This window comes from Orcinus orca, chromosome 5 (assembly GCF_937001465.1).
Source record: "Orcinus orca chromosome 5, mOrcOrc1.1, whole genome shotgun sequence".
NCBI classification, from domain to species: domain Eukaryota; kingdom Metazoa; phylum Chordata; class Mammalia; order Artiodactyla; family Delphinidae; genus Orcinus; species Orcinus orca.
The window spans coordinates 96,178,270-96,201,823 of record NC_064563.1 but is presented as its reverse complement, the minus strand read 5'-3'; the positions used below and the strand labels follow the sequence as shown (position 1 = coordinate 96,201,823).

General features: G+C 36.9%; 1 long non-coding RNA gene across 1 annotated transcript; it reads right to left on the bottom strand.

Moving 5' to 3' along the window:
• Positions 1-11,657: 11,657 nt before the first annotated feature.
• On the bottom strand, positions 11,658-23,242 carry LOC125964564 (uncharacterized). The gene is made up of 2 exons (XR_007477705.1): positions 16,095-23,242; positions 11,658-12,199 (listed from the first exon to the last, which is right to left on the bottom strand). It is a non-coding gene; the product is annotated as an uncharacterized LOC125964564 (long non-coding RNA).
• Between the last annotated feature and the right edge of the window lie 312 nt (positions 23,243-23,554).

Here is a 23,554-nt window from a genome sequence, read left to right as displayed (position 1 = left end):
CGTAGCCTGATACCCTCATTGTATACCAGAGGGAACTCCAGCCAAGGGCAGCTAAGAGGCTGCCCATGGTGACCAAGGTTGATGGGGAAGCCAGAACTGGGATTCTGGAATTCTTATTTTAGTTTCTAGGAAGGTGCGTGGACAATTAAGTAGGAATGTGAATATGCAAACCTACTGACTCACACTGAGTGAGGCCAGAAAAGGTGAAGTTCATTTCCTCTACATGAAGTTGTTGAGAAGATAAGTGAGATAATGCCTGTAAAAGTGCTTAGAGCTCTTAAAGAGAGAGGACTGGTTTCAATGTGAGAAAATACTTACTGCTTGAGTATTAAAGAACCACCTTTCACAGCTTTAAGCCAAACCTGAAGAAGGGGACTGTTGGAACTATAGACCATTTAATGCTTTTGAAATCAGATGATAAGACCTCTCTTTATATATAATGAGTACTGAATGGAAGCCAAGGAGATGTCTGCTTTATCATCATTTCTGTTCAATAAAAAAGCTTTTCTAGGTAAGTATATAAGGTACTGCCTGGACCCCTGCAGATACAGTAGACAGAACCCAATCTTTCTCTTTCTCTGATTCCCCAGCTGACCCTAAAAGAAAGTTTATTGCTGCAATCGAATCTGATTCACATTAGGTTCATCCTTTTATTCCAGTGTGTACTTTAACTGAGGGAAGTAGCTCATTTTAGAAGAAAGATGCCTGGACTAAGAGACAGAAGTGGATCTTACACTTGGTTGTAACTCTAATAAACCAAGTGATTTGTGCAAAAGGTAGAACCGTTTGCTTCTCTACTTTCTCATCTGTAAAATGCAGATAATATTGGCATCAATCTTCAAAAGTAAATAATAACTGAGGTAATATACATGTATTATTTTGCACAGAATCTGGGACATTGTAAGGTTCCATAAATAGTAGCTATTATTATTGTTTTTATTTGGGTAAAAGTTTTTAAGGTGTTAGAATTTAGGCTGTCAACATTTCTGCCTTTTAAAAAAAAAGCCTCAGAAAATTGTGTTTATCACTCAGCAGATCAAAGCTCTGTGAACTGAAATTGTGTTTTACAAGAACAGATTGATGCCTCACACAGATGTCTTTCCCATCCCCAAACCAACAGAGTAAAATGTTTTACAGATTGGATGTTTGGCACAGAGCAGAATTCTGAAATAAAACTCCTATTGTTTTTCCTTCTTTCTTTCTTTTTCTTTCTTTCTTTTTTTTTTTAAGTATTGAAAGGGAATTGCAACTTTGGTTATTTATTTTCTTCCATGTGAAGAAAAAAGAGCACATCTGTTTGCAATAGTGGATTGAAAGGTTTAAAAATAAACATGCTTTAAAGAAAAGAAACAAAACTTTGTTGGCACTCTAAATCCAATCGACACAGGAAAATGTTTGTTCTAGAGATGTTTGGCTTCTTTCAAAAAAGAAAAAAGAGCAAATAATGTAGAATTATACAGTTCTAGTTAAGTGGTTCACCACATAAAAATGTGTTATTTTTACTCATCTGGTAAATAGTTTTAACTGTGACATAATGTCTTAACATTTACATTTCAATGCTGAATATACTCTGCATCTGTCATTTTCTCTAAGAAGAGATTGATGAGATATAAAAATGATTTCTTTACTTTCATAATCTGTAATTAGAAAGCAAAAAGCCAAAGTACAAGTAAGGTATCTGTAATTTGTGTTGGCTGTGATCTTAGGAAATTCAGTTGCCCACTATGGTGAAAAGTGCTATATTTAGATATGTATTTTGGATTTTTCACTTCACATAAAAAATAAAAAATTATCCATTGTAAAACAGGCTTACAAATACTGCTGTGACCATTTCACAGAGAAGGGAACAATCCTGCCAAATGACTTAACATGGCAGTTGTCTCTTGGGAAGCCCAGATAAACTAAGATTAGGGCGGGGACAGTGGCTGGGGAGTGATTAAGGTTGACAAGTAAAAAGGAGCTTAGAGGAACTGGAATAGAAAACAGATGGAGTTGATAAATATGGAAGGGCTGCTGGGGTATCTTGAAAGACAAACCTTGGTTGCTCAGAAGTAGTTGAGCCAGAAAATCCTTGAAAACAAGCTACTGAAAGGAATTTGTTCAGGCAAAAAAGGAGCCCAGGAAAGGGAAAGTTGGGTTAAAGAGCATTTCTGTAGGTGAGAACACAGGCTTGCTCGTTACAATCCATATCCTAAAAGGACACTCACGGGAAAAACAGCAGTGTCTGGTCTCTTGGTGAGCCCTGGAAATAAAACAGACTATTCTATTTGGATCAAAGATGTACCTGAAATGTTAAACTGGAATTAATCTAAATAACTGATTAACATTTTAAACAAATGAATACTTGAATGTACTTTGAACCTGAGATTTTTACAAATAAGTAACTAGTATTCAACATGCCTGAGAATACAAAGCCTTCGTCTTGTAGCAGGATACCTGAGAAAATCTTATAAATAGCTCTTGGCATTGCCTAATATTCCAACCCTTCTACCTTCTTCACCAACCGAAATTTATGGGTGTCACATTTCCTTGATCTTGCAAATGATAAAGAAGATACTTAAAAATACTATTTATGAAACTGTGCCCCATAGAGTTAACAGAAGCTTATAACCAATTAAAATTCTTAAGCTTGTCTTAGGAACAGATAAAGGAACAGCTTGTTAAAAACCCTTTGCATGTAAACTGACGTCATTGATTAAGTTTGCTTTAGTTATTCTTTTTTCCTCTCTTTAATGGCATACCTTCCAGCTTCACGAAGCTCAGTTGTTTTACAAGAACGTGGAGTCAGCTCCTGCCCAGTGCGAGCGGCTAAGGCTGGTTGGGACCACCGACCCTAAAACTGGTCCTGTTCAGGTGTCCCAGGATGGCCTGTCTCTGTCAGAGGACCGGAGTTGGAACGGAAGACTCCCACCTCGGATCACGCTACTCGCCTCCATTTTGAATGTGCGGAACACTAACCGAGATGAACCTGTGCAGGACACCGATTACCTCACCGTTTTCCTTGCCTCCAATCACCTTTCCCAGTTCCTAAGACCACCCTACTTATCCCATAAATAGCCCAACCCCATTGCCTTCTGGTAGGCAGATTTGAGACTTGTTCTGTCTTGACCAATTTGTGAATAAATTGTTTCTTGGCTTCTTCTCAGTATCTTTTGGGGGATCTTCCTTTTAAACGTGATGGATAAGTATTTGAATTCTTCAGGACTTTGTATTACCATCTTTCTCATCTCTCTCTAGGATTCCTCCCAGATGATCTCCAGCCACTGCCGTGGCTTCATTTATGATTACAAATTTACATCGTCCATCCAGACCCCTCTTTTGAGTCTCTAATACATGTATTCAACTATCAACATATCTACTCTAATTAAATGGTCTAACAACATTCTCAGGATTTTTACTTTGATTCCCACCTAGGAAATGGCATGAGCATTTAACTGCTTACTTATGCCAGACACCTGGGTGTTGGCTTTGTGACCTCTTCTCCATATTTACCCAATCACCAAGGCCTGTTAAGAATCTTCCAATATAGACCTTGAATCTGTCAATTTTTTCTCTATAGATGATGCTGCTTCCCTAACCCAAGTTAACATTTCTTATGCTGATTTTCTTTAAGAATCTCTTAAATGGTATAACGTCACCTTTTCTTTTTTTTTTTTTTCCTGCTTCCAGTCTCTTCTCCAGATGGTCATTAGAAAGCTTTTTTAAAAAGATAAATCTAATCTTATTAGTCTGCCACTTAAAAGTCTATGTCTCCTCCTGGCTCTTAGATGACAGTTCTATTGGATTTGGTATAAAACTAACAATCCTTATTGTAGAGTTCTAAAGCCCTGAGTGACCTCTTCCTGGTTTACCTTGCAGCCCTCATATCCTGAAAAATCTCCTGCTTTCTCACTAGTGCTTCACCCTTGGGGATCAATTTTTGATTGTTTGAATCTCTGGGTTCTTCTTGCATTAAGGCAATGGCTCATGTTTAACCCTCTGCTTCCACCTATTTGCCTGTAACATGACAAATTCCTCCTCACTCTTTAGAGTTAATTTTAAAGATAACTTCCTCAGGGAAACTGCACCGTCCACCCACACCAATTTAAGGGTATCTTGTTTTATTTTTTCAGTATGTCTTAGTAGTTAGCGTAATTGCTTATGTAACAATTATATTGAAATAATTAATAGCATAGTAACTTAATTTCTGTCTCCCACACTGGAACCTGCCCTAAGAATTTGATCTCCTATATCTCAAATTCTATATCTCTCTATATCTCTACTGTATATTCAATACTCTATTTTCATATCTAGCATCATAGCTTATTACAGAAGTTCTCATTAAATGACTTTTGAATTGGTAGATGAACGTATAAATGAATGCCTGAATGAGTAAAATTTTCCTCATGATGCCTGAAAAATGACAGGCTGAGAGTTTCAAAACACAGTCTTTTACTTGTTCCTGAGTGTGAATAACTAGTGTAACAGAATCACGTCCATTGTACTGCTTGATTACCTGTAAGGTTTAAAAAAAAAAAAAAAAGGCTTTGAGTACCTCTAAATTAGTACTCTCTTACATCATCATCAGCAAAGCAGCACAACTCTTGGAAAGTACTTTGGCAGTAGGTATTAAGAAATGTTCAAATAATCACATTCACAGGCTCAATAATCCTACTTATAAGCATCCTTATAGGCAAGAAGTTCACAGCAGAATTTTATTTCACAAAATTAAAATTTGCAAACAGTCCAAATATCCAAAAATAGGGAACTGGTTAAGTACATTGTGGCACATTTATTTGATGGCATAAAACGAAAAATAAATACTTTAAATACACACACACATACATACACACGTACTGTGATTACAACTTTAGAAAATATGCATGTAAAAAGTGCAAAGTGCACAAATATATTTACACAAAAACTTATTACTAAGATGGTGAAGAGTTTACGGGAGATCATTTCACTCTATTCGCTGAACTGCAATATTATTTATTTCTACAGCTGGGTTTCTTTTTTAATCTGTTTACCTTTTCACTTGGTAGTTCACTATTATCTGTCTTCAGCTTTAATTTCTTTCAACTTCATAAGTCACAAGGCAGAAAAGGGAGTTTATTTGTCTCTATTCTAACATACATTATCTACCACAATTCACTGATACCGCAGCAGGCATTGCCCTAATGTGCAGTAAATACTCTCATGAAAGCATGTAGAGAAGCACTAAAAAGGAATGTTTCTTTACCCCCTACATAATGAGAGTGATAAAAAATTAAGTCAGATAGGAAACATTTTTAAAAGCAGTAAGGATCTTGGCTAAGATGGTAGAAGATCTTCTAAGGAATTTTGAGTATTTTCATTTTACTTTCTCTTTTTTCTTAAAATCAACACTTTTCAGGATATTTTCTGAAAAAGTTGAGAATTTGATGAGTTCATACAATGAGACGGATTAGGACTGACATAATTAGGACACGTGAGACAGAATTGCCCAGAACTTGTTCGTTTTCCTTTAAGTTGGGATTTTTTTTTTCCCTCCAAAATCCTCCTGTTCTCCTTTAACAGAGAATTGAAGCCAATTCTGAGATTTTAATCCAAACACTTATAGTTACACAGGAACTAGAAAAAAGCATTTCAAAATTCAAGAAAGAAGAATGTCTTTTATTTGCTTCCTACACTTTGATGACTCAGGCAGAATTTTGTATTAAAAAAAAAAATTTAAAGGTCACGTTTAGCATTCAGATATAACAGGGCAATTTCTCTCTTTACGGATACTTTTCAACAAATATTTGAACTAAAACTTCGTGCTTAAAATTTTCTATTAAATTCTGATGGCAATTTTCATATAAGTGAGAGACTGATAACTTTTTTGGTTTTGTTTTTCATGGTTTTCTTTTTAATTTACAAGATTTCCAGGAAATGTCAGGCCCTTGTCCTTCTCATTTGTTAGTCTGCCCCAGGGTAGATTTTTTTATTCTTTAAATATTCATCAGCTTAGAATGTTAAGAAAATTACTCATAGCTTCTTGGAAAGTGTGGTTTTTTTCCCCCCTTCATTCTCAGATACTGCCAAGAATTCTTGGGAAGTGCCTGCTGTAGCCAGACTGACCCTAATGCAGGCCCATTTTCTCCTGTGGTCTCACATTCTCAACAGTTTGTTTAAGACAAGTTTATCCACTTTCAGCCCAGTACCTGATACCAAGCTGAGGAGCATAACTTTTTATGTACTTACTGTAAGTAAGAGGAACAGCAGCCTGATATACGTGAGACTTTTAAGGAACACCTTCATTTGGATTTATGGCAATGTATTTTCTTACATGGCTTGTTCGGCACACTCTGTAGAGTGTCAGGCCTCAAGGCATAGCCCCAGTTCCATCCTCGGTCACAGTGCCTGGAGCATGGAGGGCCCTTATTGAGATTTCTAAGGCAAACAGTGGGATTTTGTAAAACTCAGAGTTCACTCTCTTCTCAAGCAGAGGCACACTGAGTCTTCACACGAGAGAGTCCATGATTATCCACAGCAGGGAAATTCCTGGATTTAGATTAGAAAGTGGATTATAAATGGCCTCCAGGCAGGTGAGGCAGCTTTAATCAGTTAGGCCAGATGCTTCCATCTCAGAGGAATAACTGCTGAACAAGTGAGAAAAAGTTCATTTCCCAGGCTAGCCTCTTCTGTGTCATATGAACTTCAATATACATTTTTTCATTATCTAGTTGTCTAGGGAACATGAGTAGTACCAAGGGAATCTGCCAAAGCTAAGCCCAAGAACAAAAGCTTATTTGGCAGCATTGGGTATCATAAACCTAAATTCTTTACCAAAAAAAAAAAAAATAGTTTAAAAATATTTTCTGTGAATTTGTGAATTCAAATGATTTTATAATTACTTTTTCAACATAAAAAATAAGTTTTCAGCCTGGCAAAAGAATCTGTTCTTAAACCAGTGACATATTTTATGTATTTTCTAGAGACATTTTATGAATTTTCAGGCTTTTTCTGGTATACTGTCAGAATTCTAATAAAAACACTAGTGTTCCAGATGTCCCAATATTTGCTTAAAAATGGGGAAAAAATTACAAAGAAGAAAAGAACAATTAAGGCAACTGGTATTTGTATAAAATATTAGTTTCATCTGCCCAAGGCTTCAGACGATTTCAAAGCCTGCTCTGTGTGCTTGTATGTGAATATTTTGAAACAAAGTTTAAGAATCTTCCTAAGTAAAGTAGAAATAATGTTTGTCTTTTTTGAATGTTAAATTACAGTTTTCTGTGAAGAAAACTAGTATATATTTTTTCCACTCACAAACAAAATATCAAAGTTAAGTTTTGCTTTTTCCCTTGACCCTTAACCAAGTGGTAAAATTTTGGGGGTATAATATTTCTCATCCTGAAAGTCAGGTACAATCTTCACAAGGCCTCCTAAACTGGAAGGAAAAGAATAATCAATGTAGTGTGTATTTTATGGCTTTAGTGTAGTGTTTTGTATATTATGTTTTATTTTGTTTTCCCAATTTGTTCTTTAGAGTACAGATTTGCAGTAGATCTGAACTCTGAACCACTCTGGTAGTATATGTTAACCACTTGTTAATTATACAGTAAAATGAAATGAACAGTTGAGAAGCAGTTTTAAAATTAATTCTTAGAATTTAGAATAATAAATCCTTTACTTCATCTCTTAATAGCTAGAGTACACTCTTAAACATACAGATCTCTTTCTCATCCTTTTCTTCTCAGGATTTTCCAGCACTAGAAAATAACATACTGGGAAGGAAAAATAGCTTGTACGTTTAGCAAACTAAACCCAGTGAGGTTAAAATTGCTTTAAACACAATTCTGAGAAAAATAAAGTTATCAGTTTTGAACTACTGTTCATATTCTGCCAGCCAGTAGCTGTGTCATCTTGGGCAAGCTACTTAGATTTCTGGGACTTAGTTTCTTCATCTGTGAGTAAGGTGTTGGACTAAATTACTTGTTTGATTTATTTATTTATTTTAACATCTTTATTGGAGTATAATTTTTTACATTGTTGTGTTAGTTTCTGCTCTATAACAAAGTGAATCAGCTATATGTATACATATATCCCCATATCTCCTCCTTCTTGCGTCTCTGTCCCACCCTCCCTATCCTACCCCTCTAGGTGGTCACAAATCACCGAGCTGATCTCCCTGTGCTATGTAGCTGCTTCCCACTAGCTAGCTATTTTACATTTGGTAGTGTATATATGTCCATGCCACTTTCTCACTTCGTCCCAGCTTACCCTTCTCCCTCCCCGTGTCCTCAAGTCCATTCTCTACATCTGCATCTTTATTCTTGTCCTGCCCCTAGGTTCTTCAGGACCTTTTTTTTTTTTTTTAGATTCCATATATATGTGTTAGCATATGGTATTTGTTTTTCTCTTTCTTACTTCACTCTGTATGACAGACTCTAGGTTCATCCACCTCACTACAAATAACGCAATTTCATATTTTTATGGCTGAGTAATATTCCATTGTATATACGTGCCACATCTTCTTTATCCATTCATCTGTCAACGGACACTTAGGTTGCTTCCACGTCCTGGCTATTGTAAATAAAGCTGCAATGAACATTGTGGTACATGACTCTTTTTGAATTATGGTTTTCTCAGGGTATATGCCCAGTAGTGGGATTGCTGGGTTGTAAGGCAGTTCTATTTTTAGCTTTTTAAGGAACCTCCATACTGTTCTCCATAGTGGCTGTATCAATTCACATTACCACCAGCAGTGCAAGAGGGCTTCCTTTTCTCCACAACCTCTCCAGCATTTATTGTTTGTAGATTTTTTGATGATGGCCATTCTGACCGGTGTGAGATGATATCTCATTGTAGTTTTGATTTGCATTTCTCTAATGATTAGTGATGTTGAGCATCCTTTCATGTCTTTGTTGGCAATCTGTATATCTTCTTTGGAGAAATGTTTATTTAGATTTTCTGCCTATTTTTGGATTTGGTTATTTGTTTTTTTTGATATTGAGCTACATGAGCTGCTTGTAAATTTTAGAGATTAATCCTTTGTCAGTTGCTTCGTTTGCAAATATTTTCTCCCATTCTGAGGGTTGTCTTTTCATTTGCTTATGGTTTCCTTTGCTGTGCAAAAGCTTTTCAGTTTCATTAGGTCCCATTTGTTTATTTTTGTTTTCATTTCCATTTCTCTAGGAGGTGGGTCTAAAAGGATCTTGCTGTGATTTATGTCATAGAGTGTTCTGCCTATGTTTTCCTCTAAGAGTTTGATAGTGTCTGGCCTTGCATTTAGGTCTTTAATCCATTTTGAATTTATTTTTGTGTATGGTGCTAGGGAGTGTTCTAATTTCATTCTTTTACATGTAGCTGTCCAGTTTTCCCAGCACCACTTATCGCAGAGGCTGTCTTTTCTCCATTGTATATTCTGGCCTCCTTTATCAAAAATAAGGTGACCATGTGTGTGTTTACCTCTGGTCTTTCTATCCTGTTCCATTGATCTATATTTCTGTCTTTGTGCCAGTACCATACTCTTTTGATTACTGTAGTATAGTCTGAAGTCCAGGAGCCTGATTCCTCCAGCTCCATTTTTCTTTCTCAAGATTGCTTTGACTATTCAGGGTCTTTTGTGTTTCCATATACATTGTGAAATTTTTTGTTCTAGTTCTGTGAAAAATGCCATTGGTAGTTTGATAGGGATTGCACTGAATCTGTAGATTGCTTTGGGTAGTATAGTCATTTTCACAATGTTGATTAAAACTTTATATCTTCAGGGAAGGAAGCAGAGTATACAGTATACAACTGACCAAATCAGGAGTTTCATCATTGGGAGGATTCCATGAGTTGGGAGGTATGAAATGCAGGTTTTCTTTTTTTTTTTTAATCTTTCACTTCCCTAATTACTGTGACTTCTGAGGGATTTCTTTGGATTATAATTTGAAAAATACTGGGCCATATAGTCTCCAAGACCCTTTGCACCTCTAATATTTTATCATTATAGGTGCTGTTCTGGAAGGATTTAAGAATTTAGAATTTTGAGCTCAAGTAGATTTTAGAATTTATTTAGTTCAATATCCTCATTTTGAAGATATAACTAAGAAACAATCTTACCAAGTTTCCAGAATGTGTGTTGCTAAACTGGGCACCTTTAAAACACAATGCAGTCAGATGAACCAGAACCAGTTCCCTAGGATAACTGGAATATGGCTAAGAGTGTCTATGCTCACTTTCTTGCAGAAACTGCCCAAGTTTGTTTCCCTAGGATTGTGTTTAGAATTATGTTGAGGTCTTTAACATGGAGGGTAAGTCTGAGAAATCTGATTAGACCAGGTGTCTCTCTACAGAAAGACATGAAGGAAGATTTATCCTGTGGTTCTTCTGAGGTTTTGGCTTTGTTTAGGGGTAAGGGGTTAAGCCTCCAGACTGAACTGGAACCCAGAATAATCTTGAGGCTTTATTATCCAAATCACACTCTATACACATTTGAATACTTCTTAACAAATGTCATTATCAAAATCATTATTTTGAGTTAAGGGCAGCAATTTTTTAATTCCAGAATATTCTCTTAATTTTTTAGGTCATATTTTTAGGCCTAAGGATGTGGATAACATCTATATCTTTCCCACAGAGATGTAGGGATAAGAAAATTAGAAAATTTGCCTACAAAATTTTTTGTAAACTATGACCTTGCCAGCGATGTAGTTATATAAATAAAATTATAATCTGAAACAATAAAAACACCTAAAATTACAAATTTTTGTCTGTTTTTCCTGCTCTTCCCTGATTCTTCCCATACCTGGGTCCTTCTTGCCCAAATAATTCCTTCTCAGAGAGAGTTTTCCTGCCCATCTATTTAAATACAGTCCCCTTTCTTAACCCTGTCATTTTCCAACAAATTACTATATTTATTCATTAAAATCAATTTTCAAATCTAAAGATTCTAAAATTTTTGCTGACTTGTTTATAATTGTCAGTCCTCACTAGAATTTAAGTTCCAAGAAGGCAGAGACCTAGCTTATCTTATACATGATGTGTATACATAATGTGTGCTTTTGGGATGAATAAATGAAGACAGGGAGATGAGAGTGATGAGCTGATTTCCTCAATTATACATAGCAAGCCAGTATAACAGCTAGACCTAGAACCAGGCTTCCTAGTTTGTAGTCCTCTGCTCATTCTACTATATTATATACTGCTTCTCCTTTGGATATCTATATCTATCTATATGTAGATCAATATCTATGTTTATGTATTTGTGTCTCTATTGACCAGGCAAGCAGCCAAAAATATACACATTTCCTTTCCAATGAAGCTCTGAAAGAGTACATTCAAGGCTGGCCACCACTTAGTTAAAACAAAACAATTTTAAAAGAAACAAACAAATCTGGAATGAGTTCAGGTGAGAAATAAGAGCCTTACGGGGCTGGAGAGAATGATTTATGAAGAGAGATCAAAAGAATCAGAAGAGCAGAGAAGAGTCTAGTTACTAGATGACTATCTCAGAATGCTGACAAAACACAGAGAAGAACAGAAAAAAATTACCCAGTGTAACATGAAATAGAACAGTACAACACTACTAATCCATATATATAAACACTCTCACAAAACCCTTGCAATATTAGAGGCTTCTTAGCGCCAAATTCATAGTCAATATGAATATGCTGAAATTGACCACCACCATTGACAGAAAGGAAAGTAACAGAGGCTAAACATAATTTCCAGTATAAAGGCCTTTATTTCCATGTTGAATTTTCAAATAGTGTTTAATTGGCAAAGCATCCCCATTCCCTGTAGGGTGCCTCACATAGTAAAAGAGAGCTACTGTAAGTAAGTCTAATGTAAAGAAGAAAAAGAAAACCAAACTAGGCTTAACACCAAGACGATCTTCCTGGAAGTGAATCGACTGAATTGTGAAATAATCCTCTAAGTGAAGTAATTATGCTTAATTTTCAAAAGAAGAAAGTTGGTTCTTATTGTCTTTTTTTAAAAAATTAATTTATTTTTATTTTTGGCTGTGTTGGGTCTCTGTTGCTGCGTGAGGTCTTTATTTGTGGCAAGTGAGGTCTACTCTTCGTTGCGGTGTGTGGGCTTCTCATTGTGGTGGCCTCTCTTGTTGTGGAGCACGGGCTGTAGGTGCACGGGCTTCAGTAGTTGTGGCTCACAGGCTCTAGAGTGCAGGCTCAGTAGTTGTGGCGCACCGGCTTGTTGCTCTGCGGCATGTGGGATCGTCCCGGACCAGGGCTCGGACCCATGTGCCCTGCATTGGCAGGCAGATTCTTAACCACTGTGCCACCAGGGAAGTCCCAAGTTCTTAGTGTCTTGAGAACTGTTTACTTCTCAGAAAATTTTCAAAAATTTCAAGCCAATGTCTTATTTGAATCAATGAATTCTAACAAGAACTTTTACCTTTCTTAATTCCAAGGATAAAAGGACTTGAAGGGGAAACAATGAAGAGAGTTGGTTTCAAAAATCATTTCCCCTTTTCTAGTAGAGAAGTCCATTGATCTTTTGGGAAGGGAGTGATTAAGTGAAGAAAGACATATATCTTTGATTTAAAAGGTTTAGTCACATTTAAGATTTTAAAAATATTATTCATTTTTATTTTAAAAAGATGAAATTAGGGAGATGTATATATACTACAGTGGAATAATCAGGATTGTTAATTTTATGCACATTATTTTCCCTGTACTCCTTATAGAAAGGTATTAAAACAACATAGAACCTAATTTGTAGATAATTTTCAAAAGAATTTATGATAACCATTTAAAAACTATTTTAATTTCAGCCATCCTCTGCTTAAATATTGTCAAACATTTTTAGATGAGGAAACTACAAAATTATAATATTTGAACATCCTAAGAGACTTATTTGAATTATTATTCCATTCACAACTGTTCATTTTAAGAATATTTATTACAAAGAAAAAATAATGTCCTATATGAGTAATTTAGAATAAAATTTTCTTTTTTGTTTACAGAACATGGTAGACAAGCTAGTGCTTATTCAAGCACTGTCAGTCCTTTTGGACATTCCAATTTCTGCCTCTCATTTTCTCACTTTATTAAAAAAAAATCATCAAATAATATTTTTTGGGTGTCTACTCTGTGCTAGCCACTGTTCCAGTTTATTGCTATGTGGCAACCAGCCTCCAGGTTAGTTCCCAATGCTCTTTGCTTCCTAGTATTCATTCCCTAGTGTAGTCCTTCCCACATTGTGTCAGAGTTTGTGACCAAGAGACTATGGCAGAGCAAGGGTGTGACTTCCAAGTTTAAGTCATGAAATACAGGGTCACTTCTGCCTTATTCTCTCTTGGGCCATTTGTTCTGAGTAAGGGCAATAAGGAGGTTTCTCAAGGCATCCAATGGACAGGTCCATGCAGGAAGAATTAAGTCTTCCTGTAAACAACCAGCACTGACTTGCCAGCTATGAGAGTCAGGTATCTTGGATTGAAGTCTTCCTTGCCCATTGCCCAGTTAAGCATTCAGATGACTACAGTCCAAGCCAACACTTTGATTGCAGCTTTAGTAAGAGAGACCCCCAAACAGAATCACCTATCTAAGCTGCTCCCAAATTCCTGACCCACAAAAACTATGAGAGAAGAAATGTTTATTCTTGTTTTAAGCCATTAAATTATGAGCTAATTTTTTACACAGCACCAGATAATTAACACAGCCTATTTTATCACGTGAGAAAAAAATTAATCTGTTAAATAATTATATTTTTTGAAAGACAACAAAGAAAAATATGTACTAGAAGGAACTTAGCACATCACCTTGTGTCTATATCTGGGGGAAAAAATTAGATTCTCAAACTTTGCAACATTCTTAACAGAAAATAATAGAATTTCATTGTTTGGTTACTAAACAATTATCAAAGTTAAGAGTTCAATGGTTGTTTTGCTATCATTAATAATTTGCTTTGAACGGTATTAAGACTTTAAACAGCCTTAAATAAACAGTATTTTTCAAAGTATTGAAATACATCTCTTAGGTAGTCTAAAAAAGAAATGGAACAAAACACGACAGCAATATTACTTCCCATAAGAGTTGCAATTGATTACAGCCAGACTCTATGAGTAGAATATCAAGATCTGCTTTCTACTCAATTATTTTCTGTGGGAGGGGATGGGTTAGCAGTAAAACTGATGTGAAAAAAAGAGGGAGACTTTCCTAATCAAACATATACTTGTTACTTATTTTGTAAGAGACGATGAAGAATCCCCAAATGGGGCCTGAGTCTCCATATCAGCAACAGACTTTGACTATTGCTTATTAAGTGAAGTTCTACGTAATTGCTTTCTCCTTTCTGAGAAAGGCTTGGTGTCTGCAATAAGAGAAAATATGTAGTATCTATGCACCCTCTGCTTAAAAATCTCTTTGTTTAGAAATCACATTGGCTAAGTGTTTAATGTTTCCATAAATGAGTAAGAAGATACTCCGCCTCAGTGTCTCAGATGAGTAATAAAGTTGTCACAGAATGTCCTGTGGAAAGTGGTAAAGGGTTAGAACACCCACTTAGAATGGCCACCTGGTCTAGCTGTCAGATCTCAGCTACATCATAGTCAACCCCTTTGGCATGCACATTCATCTCTGTATCTCTACATGTTAGGCCTATTTATGAAGAATCCCACCTTGTGGGGAGGGGAGGCAGGGAGAAGCACATCTGGTAATAATGGTTTTGCTAAGTTTTTCATATAGCCATAAATTTAGAGAGAATCAAGACCTTCCTAACCAGTCTCTGTATTATTGTGTTAATTTCTTCCTCAGTGAAATAAAAAACAGTACTCTTTTCCTCAGAGCTAACAAGTTACACAACATTTAACTCATTTGTGTTAGGCTTCTCTTTTTTTTTCTTTTTTTGCCATTCCAGCAGGACAGCAGGCAGGATCTTAGTTCTCCACCAGGAATCCAACCTGCACCCCCTGCAGTGGAAGCATGGGGTCTTAACCACTGGACTGCTAGGGAAGTCCCTAGGCTTCTCTTAAAAGCACAAATACTTATTTCATTGGTTAGGTTTATTAATAACTTATAGTCTGTATAAATGATTATGACCAGAATATGAATGTATGTCCTCTATACCAAGTTAGAAGACAAGGGATAGAAGTTTTGCCTCCAGGGGAGATTTAGAAGCACTGTGTGGCATCGTGGGAGGACAGGGGAGTGTGCACTGTCTCTGTGGAGCTTTAGGACAGCCACAGACCACATGGAGAATGAACACTGGGGTACTGGAGGTGAGAGAAGAGAAAGCCCCAAGCTGTGAGAGAAGTAAGCAGAACGAAGTTAGTTAAGGAAAGGTGAATTGCACCAACCTGAAAACTGTGCCCAAGATTCAGGTGGTGGTAATTGCCATAAAAAGTTTTTAAAGGATGGGGCAGGAATTCCAATTGAATCTTGTCCTTGGATCTTCTAGAGTACCAGAAAGGGACTGTACTTCTTTCAGTTCCTCCTATTCCCGTGACCTCCCTGAATGGTCAGAATGTGGATACTCAGAACCCAAGGCATTCTAGCACAGTCTTCCACTTGTTCAGGCAAAACTGTATGGGGTTTTAATGAAATTTGAAACAGTCCTTCTACTTACCTGTGTGAGTGTCCTCAGGAATCAGAGGAATAGAGATAAGAAGCCAGAGAACAGGGCCTTAAAGCTGGAAATTGTCCCAACCCAGGCCACCCTCTGGGCTAATACACCCATCAAAGCAAATTTTTCTCACTAATATGGTTTCAAAACTAGTCTTAAAGGCCCTTGTTAATGACCTGATAATTGTTTTAATAGGTCCTCAGTCAAGTGTGAAGTCCTGTGGTTGACATGAAGTATGGGGAAATTTCACTCCTGGTGTATCTAGAAGAGTATCATGAAGCATTCCTGCTTACAGTTTGGCTTACTTAGCAATACAAATTTATTTACTGTATCCATAAAACTGTCTCTGACTGCCTATGGAAGTCTCCATTCAGGTTGGCTCTGTGAGAGGAATGCTGAGAAAATACTCGGTAAGCAGTGCCTTTACTTTTTCTGGAGAGCTTCTTCAGTGGGCAGTGAAGTCATTTTGTTCAAATTCTCTCTGCTTCCTTCACATGAAGACACCTCCCCAAATCCCAGGAGGAAAATAACCTTTATTTTTTATTTTAAAAATAAATTTATTTATTTTATTTACTTACTTTTGGCCATGTTGGGTCTCCGTTGCTGCGCGCGGGCTTTCTCTAGTTGTGGCTACTCTTTGTTGCAGTCCAGAGCTCTCTCGTTGTGGTGGCTTTTGTTGCGGAGCACGGGCTCCAGGGTGCACAGGCCTCAGTAGTTGTGGCACACGGGCTCAGCAGTTGTGGCTCACAGACTAGAGTGCAGGCTCAGTAGTTGTGGCACACGAGCTCACTTGCTCGGCGGCATGTGGGATCTTCTGGGAGCAGGGCTCTAACCCATGTCCCCTGAATTGGTAGGCGGATTCTTAACCACTGAACCACCAGAGAAGCCTGAAAATAACCTTTAAAAAGCATTTGTCCAGATTTACATTCAATTCATATTCATACATTCATTTATTTCAGAAACACTTATGGAATACCTCCTATGTACCAGGCACCATTCTAGGCACTGGGGATATAATACTGAATAAAATCTATGGCATTAAAGAGGACATATTCTAATGAGAGAAACAGGATGTATGTGTGTATATACACACATGTATATAGGCATATGCAGTATATGTAGAGAAAAACACATATATTCCTAAGTAGTAAGTTCTATGGAAAAAGAATAAAGAAAAAAATGGAATAAGGAGTGCTGATGGTATGATAAGGAAGGAATTTTATTTTGTTTTATTTAGGGTGATTAAGGAAGGCTGGCATTTGAGCTGAAGGATACTAGGAAGGAAGTGAGGAAGGAAGGAAGTGAGGAAACATGTCAGGAAGGTATCTGGTGGAAGAAAGTTCCAGATAGAGGAAAGAAAAACAAAGACCCTGAGAGGAGAGCACACTTGGTATGTTTCAGCAGCAGCAGGGAACCCAGTGTGGCTGACAGTGCCTAAGGAAGAGAGAAGTTAGGAGAGGAAAGAAGTGGAAAGAAGATCTCATAGGACAGTATAGGCCATTGTGGACACCAGGGTTTTTCCTCTGACTGAACTGGGAGAGTTCTTAGTGGGAGAGTTCATGATCTGTTACATTTGCAAAGATCTCTCTGGCTATTGTGGAGGTCACACTATATATGTATGCGAAAGAGAAGGGGAGGGTAGCCATTATCATTAGTGGGCTTGAAGATGCAAGGGGAGGGAGTGTTTATCAGAACATGTAGAAGGTTGTAACTATAGCCTTAGGGGAGAGGTGCCCTACGGGAGCTGTCATCAGGAACACAGGTGGAGGAACTCAGGTCTTACAAACCTTAGCCTAAAATGGAAAGACCCAGGGGAATAAAAACTCTGACCTCCCAGTCTTCTTGTACTTAGATCAGCTGCTGGCATTAGTCAACCAGAAGCCAGAGGGCAGGGAAGTCCAGTTGGTATCATCCATAGAAGGCATCTTGCCCAGGAACAGAACAGGAAGGAACTATGTTGACCTGAGGTGCAGGGGAGAATATCTAGCATTCAGATAAGCCTAGAGAAAAGAAGGGAACACAGAAGATCACAGATAGAAAAGTAGAAACAAATCTTAAGTACCCGATGATGTTCTTGAGTTACCACACTGCATCTGGAACTACCAACTCCAGCAATTTTTTCTTTTGAAATAATTTTAGACTTAGAGAAAAGTTACAAAAATTGCAAAGAGTTCCCATATAACTTTCACCCAGCTCCCCCCATGTAAACATCTTGAATACCCATAATAAAGTTACCCAAACTAAGAATTAATATTGGTATAATACTATTAACTATACTGTAGCTTTTATCTGGGTTTTTCCAGTTTTTCTGCAATTGTTCGTTTTTTCTGTTTCAGGATCCATTGCAAGTTGTCACACTGAATTTAGTTATTATGTCTCTTAGCTTCTTTCAGTCTGTGGCAACTTCTCAGTCTTGCCTTGTTTTTTATAACCTTCACACTTTGGAAGACTACTAGTTAACTTGTAGAATGTCCCACAATTTGGGTTTATCTGATGTTTTCATATGATTAGACTATACATTTTGGGCCAGAAAAACAAAGAAGTGATGAGCCCTTCTCAGTGTATCAGAAGGTACATGATGTTAATATGTTTTATTACCTAATTACTAATATATCTTAATGCATATTATGGTGACTTTGATCTCTTAGTTCACATGGTCTCAGATAGGTATAAACTTCCTTTATGTGAAATGATTAAATACTTATATTATTGAAGCCCCTGTTAGTTGATATTATCTTACTTGCAGATGGATACATCCTAACAAATACATCAATCTTCCTACTTATCTTCCTATTCCTAAGTGTACTTTATCTACTGAACGACAAAATGAATAACAATCAAGAGTCCTTAAATTGTATATTTAAAACCTGTGCATATAGTCAATTTATGGAAAACCGAAGTGGCCGAATTGCATTTTCATCTCCTTGACTTTAAATTTCTTGAAACTAAATGGTAAGTGCATGATTAAAACAAGAAAACATTTAATGATGAAATTAAAGAATTGAAAGTTAGGAGGAATTAGAGTAATTATTAATCTTATAGAGTAATTAAATTCCTGTATTATTACAGAATTTTCTTTGCCAGATTTAGTGATGACTCTTTATCAGTTACTTCAACACTTTGTAGAGAGCACAGTACATTGCAAGGTAACTGTTTGGGCAGCTATCTCTATTTTATTTTTAATTCTTCTTTATGCTGAGCTAAAATCTGTCTCACTATTATTTGTCCCAATCACCCTATCCACTGGAACTTTTCAGGAAAAAAAAAAAAAAAATCCAAAAGAACTCTTCTAAAGGCAGCCTTAAAACATTTAAAATTGCTAGTTTTGTCTCATAAAACTAATTACTAGGATGAGATCAAGGACAGAAGACCTCTGTGGTACTATGCCTCTTCCACCCATGATGGCCTCAATTGATTAATCCTGTTTGAGCCCAGTTGTTCATCTCTAAATCCATTTAAGTATGTTATTCATACAACACTGCTTTATCTTTTTCAAAAGGACACCTTAAGAGTGAGTTAGAGAAACACTAATAAAACAAACTCCCCAAATTTCAGTGATAATACAAGAGAACTTCTTTTTTCTTACTCAAAAAAATCTAAAACCGGTATTTCTGGTAGGCGGGTGACTCCATTCCACATCCAATCAAGGGACCCAGGCTCCTTACATTTTGTGGCTCTGCCATCCCCTAGGGTCAGCTGGGTAAAATGCATAAGAGAAAGAACTCCTGCTTCCTAAAAACTCTCTCCTGGAAAGGGTACATGTTATTTTCAGTCACATTTCATTGGCAAAAACTTGTCACATGGCCACACCAAGAAGAAAGGAACATGGGAAATATAATCATAACAGGCAGCTACCTCCCAGGGATATGTCCAGAATATAGAGGGAAAGTACTTATGTTTATTTATTAAGTGTTAGCTGCCTTTCTCAGGTAGCTTTGTTAAACATTTTCTGAAGTACAGTTATACTGTGTCTGGGGTATTTCTCTGACCTAATATTCTGGTGCAGGGGTCTAGACATTTTCTGTGAAGAGCCTGATAGTAAATATTTCAGGCTTTGCAGGTCATGTGATCTCTATTGCAACTAGTCAACCCTATCACCAGATGGGAAAGCTACCTTAGACATAATGCAAATAAATAAATGTAACCCTATTTTAATTAACTTTTATTTATGGACATTGAAATTTGAATTTCATATAATTTTCACAGGGTATGAAATATACTTTTTCGATTTTCTTTCAACCATTTAAAAATGTAAAAACCTTGGTTCTCAGGGCATACAACAACGGGCTGCAGGCCAGGTTTGGCCTGTAGGCTTTACATGGCTGATCCCTGATCTAGTATCACCCTTTATAAAGGAAGTGAGATTAATACATTAAGATTTGATTTTAGTGAATACTAAGCCTTAATACTCACTTATTTCCCCCAAAGTTCTGATAAGTCATTTATTAATTAGAATGTATTCTGCAAATCACATGGTATCTAAGTCAATTCAGCAAGTTGATATCATACTATATTAGTTATATAGCTATAATATATGAAATACCCATGAAGTACAATCACTTTACATGCATTATTTTAGGTCTTAAGAAATATCCCATGACATAGCTATTACCACTCCCACTTTATCATTGAAGATACTGAGGCTCAAAGTAGCTAAGAACTATCTTGATCATATTTCACACAGCAAGAAATGGAAAAGCCAGATTTCAAACCCAAGCTGGATAAACAACCTATCCTCTTTTCACCACACCAAATTTCCCTGGCCTTAACAAGTATCAGCTCATTAAAAGCCAATAGCTATTCTTTTATTTTCTCTCTTCACCTGTATTTGGGCTCTATTGTACCTTTTCATATATATTTTACCTTTTCAACTTGAAAATAATTTTCCTTCAATGGAGCCAAACAGCACAGCTAATGGCAAATGACACTGAGTATAGTAAGTAGTTCTGTATGAGGAAACATTTCTTATTGTAAAAAGTGGCTCTGAACTCATGATACCCATTATTGACAGAGTGAGCAGGAGAAAACGCTCACAATAAAGAACACACTCTCTGAAGACAGAAGATAAAAGCAAGTAGGACGTCAGTAGTTCTGCCCTTGAGCTCTGCAGAAGTTTAAGCCTTGCTCTATTACGAACTCGTATGACCTTGGGTAATATACTTAACCTCTCAGTTTTCTAATCTCAGAATTGCTTATTGAATTTTATACTCTGACCTTTTTACAAAGGGACTTGAGGTAACATTGATGAATCAAATTTAACACCTATTTTGGAAAACTCACAAGGTTGCTAATCGGCATAAATTGCAAGTAAGGGTTTGTGAAAGTGCTTTTTGAATTGCAGATACTTCACAAATAAAAGCTATTGTTATGACTATTCTAGATTTCACCACTGATCATTTTCAGTTAAGGTCACAATATACCGATGCTCACTTTATCGAATATAGAATCTTCAGTGGGAGTAATGTTATTTGCCCCTTTCCTCAGTGTATAAATTTTAAACTGACGAATCCATTAATCTCTGTTTATATTTGCCCTTTGGATGAAATTTGTCTTTAATAAAAGTATAGGCCTTGCCTAAGTGCAAAGATTATGTCTCATAATAAATCTATGCCCTTGAAATACTGTATGAATTTCTAACTATAGACATTAGTGAAATATTATTTTGGAGGATAAAAGTAATCATTTTACAGCTCATTGACCCTTCAATGGTGTTTTCATGGGGATGTTACAGGCAAGATGAGATGATGCAGCATCAGCAGAATAGGTGAAATCAGTATCTGTCTACCACAGCCTTTCCCCCATCTCATGCAGTAAAAAGAAAATTGATATGCACAGTATTAAATAACTTAACAACAAAGAGCTGGAGAAATTCTTTGTAGCGACACATCCTGCAATACACAAGTCTCTTCTTGGCAGACTATTTGCTTTTAACCATTTGAGGCTCCTCACATTTCCGCTGCAGCTGGAGCACATCCCAAGGCACTTCCTGCCTCTTCAGATTTTTGGCACAGGGCCTCGTTTCTGTCCCACTTGGCTCTCCTCGAGGCATCTGATTTGTTGCTATGAAGATCCGCTTTGTCTTCTCTACTGTTGTCTTCATCATAAGTGAAAGATGTCTGATCTACTTTTCACAGACAGCTCTACTCCCTTTGATGTGTGCGGGGGACATGAAGGGAGCAGCGGGTGCCATTCTTCTTTATTTTTTGACACTAAACAGTTTATATTTGCACTTAGGGAGAACATAACCAAAGCCAATTGTCTTATTACATAAAAATGCCACATTATATTTAGGGAGCCCTCACCAAGATCTAACCAGATCTACACTTTACCCAGATATCAGAGGAAAGCCTTTAGCATTTAGTAATGTTAAAACAGTAATAACGATTGACTTCTGTTTAGCTGTTATCAATCAGATTCCACAATGTGCATTTATTTTGACCCAGCAGTACAACTTCTAGGAATTTATCCTACAGACTGGCAAATGTGCATCAAGAAATATGTATAAAGATTCACAATGCTCGGTCACAGTGGCGCCATGTCAGCAACAGCCTGCAGCTAAGGAACACTTACCCACTTTAGATAGAGAACACGCTCTCCTGTCCACTTCAGGAGTCCTGTCCACTTCAAAGAGTCTCAGCTCAGCACTCTTTATTCACTGCTGATACCTTCTTGTTCCTTAAAGGTACTTATGCGTGTGACACCCATATATGCTTTTCAAAGGGCAACGTCTCTACAACTATAGGAGCATATGGAAGTGAAGGAAAACACAACCTATATAAGAAGTGTATTTCCTTTTGTGTCATTGACCTGTTTGATTTTAATAAAGGAAGCATTAAATGAATATATGTAGAAATATGAAGAGAGAATAAATACATAGATGATAAAATTAGAAATCCTCTTTTATCTTTGCCCCCAATTCTCCATCCCCACATTTCCCAGCTGTAAGTATTAACAGTTTTATAACTATCTTTCCAGTATACATTTTCAAGTGTGCATGTGTAGGTGTGCAAGTGCATGCATGCACAATTCTCATAAATGAGAGCAAAATATACATCTTGTTCCATGACTTATTTTTTAACATAATGATAGAGCCCTTTCCATATAAGTACATAGAGATCTGCCCCACAATTTTTTTTTTTTTTTTTTTTGCGGTACGCGGGCCTCTCACTATTGTGGCCTCTCCCGTTGCGGAGCACAGGCTCCGGGTGCCCAGGCTCAGCGGCCATGGCTCACGGGCCCAGCCGCTCCATGGCATGTGGGATCTTCCCGGACCGGGGTACGAACCTGTGTCCCCTGCATCTGCAGGCGGACTCTCAACCACTGCGCCACGAGGGAAGCCCTGCCCCACAATTTTGATTGCAGCATAATATTCAGAATATAAATCACATTAATTTATTTAATTATTCCATCATTGGTACACATTTAGGCTGTTTGAAGAATAAAAAACTGGAAATAGCCACCATGATTAAAACTGTCAATCTTAACTTTATAAAGTTTGTATTATATAAACAATAGGTACACTGAATATATTTTTCAACTCACATACATTTCTCCCTCTCTCACTTGCCTTCTCTCTAAGATTCAAAATTGCCATATAATAGAGTGTGCTTGGCTCTATGGAAAATCCTCTCCATTAAAATAGACAAACAACAATTTTCAGTAGCAGAAACATCCTCATAGATAAACAAATAAAAGGATTTATTTTTTCTGCTCTGAGTATCTGGAATTCCAGATCTTTCTTTCCCCTCCCCATCCCCGTACTCTCCCTTCCTCACATCTTTCAGTTCTGTTTTTCTCTTTATATTAGCCTCTTAAAAACACTGTTGAAAAAGGTTTCAGGCTTACATCGTCTCTCTGTGGTGATCCAAGAAGAATGAGAGAAATCCTCTCTACCAGTTTTCATATATAAAATCCCCAAGGAGTCTGATTGGCTAATTCTGTAATCAAAAGGTTGAATAATGTGGTTGATCATCCCACCGTACTGGATTGAATGGTGGCTCCCAAGAATTCATGTCTTCCTGGAGCCTTAGAATGGGAC